We start from the raw sequence: 6,258 nt of genomic DNA on the forward strand, positions 1-6,258 counted from the left end.
TTATTTATTTATTCATGAGAGACACAGAGACAGAGGCAGAGACACAGGCAGAGGGAGAAGCAGGCTCCACGCAGGGAGCCCGATGTGGGACTCGATTCCGAGACCCCAGGATCATGTCCTGGGCCAAAGGCAGGCGCTCAACCGCTGAGCCACTCAAGTGTCCCTGGGCCTCTCTTTATAAAGATACTAATCCCATTCATGAAATGTTTACCTGCATGACCCAATCACCTCCCAAAGACCCCACCTCCTAATACCATCAGTTTAGGGATTTGGATTTTAACCTATGAATTTGGGAGTTGGAGGGACACAGATATTTAGTGTATGGCACCCTATTCTTCCATTTATATAAAATTTAGATAATCCAAACCAGTCTATTGATAGAAAGGGATGGAGAAAGGTAGTGAAAGAGGGAGGGATTCCAAAAGGTACTGGGAATCTTTTGAGGCTGATGAATCTTTTCTTTTCTTTAAGATTCTATTTATTTATTCATGAAAAACACAGAAAGAGGCAGAAACATAGGCAGAGGGAGAAGCAGGCTCCCTGCGAGGAGCCCATGTGGGACTCGATCCCAGCACCCTGGGATCATGCCCTAAGCCAAAGGCAGACGCTCAACCACTGAGCCACCCAGGTGCCCTAAACTGATGAATAGTTTCATTATTTGGATTGTGGAGATGATTCACAGGTGTGTACATATGTCAAAACTCATAATATCTTACACTTAAATATATATAGTTTACATGATGTCAATTATACATCAATAATCTTGTAAAAAAGAAGATTTTCCTGAGGGACTGTGATAGTTAGGGTGCCTTAAGTTCTAATTTAAAAAGATTCCACTGGCATAAACAATTAAAGAAAATTTCTTGATTCAGTATAACTAAAATTTCTAGATGTAGGCTTCAGGCATGGTTTGATCAGAGCACCTCCTCCCCATATGTCTGTGAGCCATTCTGCTCACTTCCTAATGTTGGTTTCATCCTTACATGGGCTTTCTTTCTGGTAGCTAAATGGTTGCAGCCGTTGCAAGCTTCACATTCATATAGCACACCTTCCAGGAGAATAGATAGGTTTCCTTCCCCCAGTGATTGAATGCAAATCTCCAGTCTTACCATAATTGAATTGACTAAGCTGTGTCTGTCCCTAAATCTGTCATTGTGGCAAGGGTCTGGGCAGCAGTTAGCTCTACTCTAAGTATATGACTACTAACCAGTGGAGGAAGAGTAGAACAGATGATAGAGAAGCAACCCATTGAAAGGTGAGATATGGATTGGCAAATCAGTATGGAATGGTCAGCATGGGGAAAGTCAAGATTGGCTTGAAATGCAAGGCAACTTGAAAGCTATCGTTTATGTCCTAAAAGGTGTTCTTGATAAAAAAAAAAAAAAAAAACAAGATGTACTATACAATGTACAGAACAGTACAATACGATGTACTGTATTTTGAAATGTTAAAGTGTCAGGGTCTTAAAGTGGATGAAAAAAAGCTCCTCTTCCCTTTCAACTGTTTAGACACCCTTGAAGCATCCTCCCTGCCTGTTTTAATTCCTGTGCTTTTCAGGACACCTAGTGAGAAAGCTTGTCACTTGACTTTGGCGATACCCTGGGAGCATACGCAACAGAATAGCACTCTCTTAAAAATGGCTCTCCCAGATAGCAGACACCAGAAATTATTGGTTTGGGGATGGTACAAGATAGGAAAATATGTGAGAAAACATTAGGAAATATTGAGGATATGGGCAAGAGCCTCAGAAGGCCATTTTAAAGGAAATTATTTTGTCCAAGAATATGTAGCACTGCCAAGTAAATATAAAGAAAGTGATGAGGAAGACAACAAAATCTTTAAAGTGTTCTATAATGAAGTGGAAGGGAAATGGCACCCTTGCCTTAAACCTGCTTAAAATCACAGGGCTCCTGGCTGGCTCAGTCAATAGACTCTTGGTCTCAGGATGGCAAGTTCAAGCTCCATGTTGGGCATGGAACCTACTTTAAAAAAATAAATAGATATGCAAATCTCTTCACTCCACAGAGTGCATATGCCACCCTGCCTAGGAAAGAATGAACCTTCAAATTTATGTCATTTTTCTTTTAACTTTTTTTTTTTATTGAGGTATCCTTTACATATACAATTCAATTTATATCATTTAAACGGACAACACATAACATATTAGAGCTACTATGGTTGTCTATGAGTCCTGTGTCATCATTAATGCTCTCTGTGAAAGTAAACTCTGTTTATAGTGGTGATCCCTGGGTGGCTCAGTGATTTAGTGCCTGCCTTTGGCCCAGGGCGTGATCCTGGGGTCCCAGGATTGAGTCCCACATCGGGCTCCCTGCATGGAGCTTGCTTCTCCCTCTGCCTATGTCTCTGCCTCTCTCTCGCTCTCTCTGTGTCTCTCATGAATAAATAGGTCTTTAAAAAAAATAAATTATGTTTGTAGAGATTTTTTTTTAGAGATGATATTTCTATTTTTTTGACCCAACTACATACACAGAGGTTGTTTACTAATTGCTTTGGGATGATGATTTAATGAAGATGAAAATGATAAGATACCAATCACTTTAATCAGTTTAAATAAACATAAATTTGGGGTAAATTTAGGAGGTTGGATTTAGGTAGGGGGGGAAAGTCTAAAACCAGTATTTCTTAATTATATCTTCTAAAAGTATTGAGAATCTCCTAGGCATTCTTACCTCCTGCTTCTTTTTTGTTTTTAAGATTTTATTTATTTATTCATGAGAGATATACAGAGAGAGAGGCACAGACTCAGGCAGAGGGAGAAACAGGCTCCTCTCAGGGAGCCCGATGCGAGACTCAATCCCAGGACCGGGATCATGCCTTGAGCCAAAGGCAGACACTCAACCACTGAGCCACTCAGGTGTCCCCTTACCTCCTGCTTCTTGTTGGTATCATCATATCCAACAGGGGCAATTTATCTGTTGCTTATACCTGCCCAGCACCCATTTTTCTAGAAACAGCACTTAGCTTTTCCACTTTAGAAACCATTGGTCTCCCCTTCTAAGAGCCCAGAATTGAGGCGGTGGGTGGCCACGAGAGTCAGTCCTGGCCAATCAATTCAACATCCACCTGAGGCATGTGACCTGAGCTGGGCCATTGGGAATTTGGTAGGACTCTCACTGAGAGTCCAGAGAGGAAGCACTCTCTTTCAGCTGAGACTCTAAAGTTGGTCGAGTGCAAGCTTGCCAGCCATGAGACATCTTTACCATGACATGGTAACCCCTAATATATGAATGAAGTCAACTCAGAGGAATGCCAAGCCAAGGATGGAGATGGATTCCTGATGACATCGTTTGAGCACATGAATCCAATCAGATCTATCCCTACTCTTTTTGGTTATGTGCGCCAATAAATCTCCTTTATACTTAATCCAATTTGAATTCAGTTTCAAAACTTCCAACTTGCAAAGCTTTGACTAATAGCACCACTATTATCATAATGGTTATCTGCAGCACCACTCCTTCTTCCTGGAGCCAGAAGCAAAAGTCCACTTCCTGAAGCAGAACCTCAGATGATTGCAACAGTTAACTGAGTGAATATCCACAGGAAGTCCAGAGTGGCAGTGTGGGGTGTGGTGGTTGAGTAGGAGGCTCAGAGGTGCTTCTAGGACAGAGGAAACACATGCACAGAGCTACCACTGAGACATAGGCTCTAGCTGCCTGTACCTGGAGCACTCATCTGCCTTATCTCTCAGCTGCAACTGCAAATATCTTATTAGACACAGATTAAAATCACTCTACTGGGTACTTCACAAGTACCCTGAGCCAATCAGGAACCACCATTCCTATTAAACCTTCATATTTGCATGCACTCATTCCTTTAAACAGCCCAGGCCTCAAACTAATAATGCATTTCTAAGCTCTTGTCCTAGGGCCTATTCAGTTTTTGTGGATGCGAATATTGCCACTGAATATGGTCCAAAAGTGTTATCCAAGATTTTCTGGCAAAAGGGAGGCCAGAAACTCAGGGAGACAATCAGACTCTTTCACTCACTGTATTAGGTTAGGAGTAGTAAAAAGGGAATTAGCAAACCTCTGAGCCACCCAGGCGTCCCTCTAAATAGTCTTTTGACTCATTTCTGCACAAAGTATTTTTGAATTTATTGTCAGGAAGACACTTCAAGAATTTCTCTTTAAAGCTTTTATGTTCACCAAAGTGATCCAGCGGGAAAGTGCCCTTTCCCAGGCCACAGCAGGAAGCTCTTGGGCCCAAAATTCATGGCTACTGACTTCGTTGTATTATTATTATTATTATTATTATTATTATTATTTGAGTAAACTCTATCCCCAACATGGGGCTTGAATTCACAACCTAAGATCAAGAGTCACATGTTCTACCAACTGAGCCAGCCCGGTACCCCTATCATTGCACTTGTAGTACCTGACATAATAATATGATGTCCAGAAAAAAATATTTGTCGAACAACTGGCCAAATACAAAAATGAATGAACATGAGAAGTTTGGGAAGACTAAGTGACGATCTCAGGGTCAGGATCAGCATAGCTCTGAGTTGTCCAGCCCCAGTTTTGTACTGAAGCAGAGTATCTCTCAAGGGCCCTTTCTCCCTTATGATTCTTCTGCAGTCGTAAGTGGTATTCATTATTTCTGCCTGCCTGGTGTACACTCCCTTTTTCTATGAGGTCCCCAATCTTCATTTTGCGTCCTTTTTTTTTTTTTTTAAGATTTTATTTACTTATTCATGAGAGACAGAGAGAGAGAGAGAGAGAGAGAGAGAGGCAGAGACACAGGCAAAGGGAGAAGCAGGCTCCATGCAGGGAGCCCGACATGGGACTCGATCCGGGGTCTCCAGGGCCACACCCTGGGCTGAGCCACCCGGGATGTGCCGTGTCCGTTTTTTGGGAGAGTGAATTTTAGTAAGCGACTCCCACCGTGAGTAGGAGGGACCACATCCTTCTGTTTGCCCCCCTTCAGCCCCTCCCTGTATGGACCCATGTGTCCTAAACTCAGCCAGTCAGGTGCTCTCTCCTGGGACTTTGACTCTTGGGCAAGTGACCCAAGACAATAAAAGTGGCTGGAGGTTGTTTATTTTGGTGGTGGTACACTTTTCAAATAGTTCCTGCCACAAGCCCTTCTGATGGCCTCACTGCGCAGCCCTCCGAGATCCCCTTCCTCCTGACCTTTTCGAATCCTGGTCCTCCAGCCTTCTATGTCACTGAGCTGCTAATAACCTTCCAATGGATCCTGTCCTGTGTAAGTCAGCCAGCATTAACCCGCATGTGTGCATCCAAGACCTCTGACAGTGTAGGCTCCCTGCTCCTGCCACTAAATAGCCTGCCTTCTCTCACTTTGTTTCTCTTCCTAGGCAGCAGTCTTGCATGGCCCTTTAAAAACGCGATACTGGCGGTGCCTGGCCAGCTCAGATGGTTGAGTGTCTCCCTTCAGCTCAGGTGGTAATCTCAGGGGTCCTGGGATGGAGCCCCACATGGGGCTCCCTGCTCATTAGGGAGTCTGCTTCTCCCTCTCCCTCTGCCCCTTCCCTCCCCTCCGCCAGCTTATACTCTCTCTTTTTTTCATAAATAAATAAATAAATAAATAAATAAATAAATAAATAAATAAAATATTTAAAAATGCTATACTGTGGGCACCTGTCTGGCTCAATTCATAAAGCCGGTGACTCTTGATCAGGGTCATGAGGTCAAGCCTCATGTTGGCATAGAGCTTACTTTTTTAAAAAATTAATAAAATGAAAATGCTATACTAGAAGCCTCTTCCGGGACACCTGGGTGGCTCAGTAGTTGAGCATCTGCCTTTGGCTCAGGGCATGATCCCGGAGTCCCAGGATTGAGTTCCACATCAGGCTTCCTGCATGGAGCCTGGTTCTCCCCCTTTGCCTATGTCTCTGCCTCTTTCTCTGTGTCTCTGATGAATAAATAAATAAAATCTTAAAAAAAAAATTGGAAGCCTCCTCCATCAACACTTTTTTCAAGAGATTGTTATTTGTTCCTTTCATTCCCAGGTTCTATCTCTCAGTACCAGACAATGATAGGGTTGTCCTTTCTTCTCTGTAACTGATTTCTTACCTCCAGCAGCTTGACCTTGTGCTTTGGCCATCATGGATTGGTCGAGCATTAGACATCTCACCATAAGCTGGGCCAATCAGATCTCTCTTTCCTAGGGATTTATAAATTTGACCTAGGGAATGTGAAAGTGGTAGGTGGCTGAGAGCTAAGCCTCAACCCCCAAGTGGGTTCATGCTAGGATAAAGGCCTATAATTTTCTGTT

This window comes from Vulpes lagopus, chromosome 6, assembly GCF_018345385.1.
Source record: "Vulpes lagopus strain Blue_001 chromosome 6, ASM1834538v1, whole genome shotgun sequence".
Lineage (NCBI taxonomy): Eukaryota > Metazoa > Chordata > Mammalia > Carnivora > Canidae > Vulpes > Vulpes lagopus.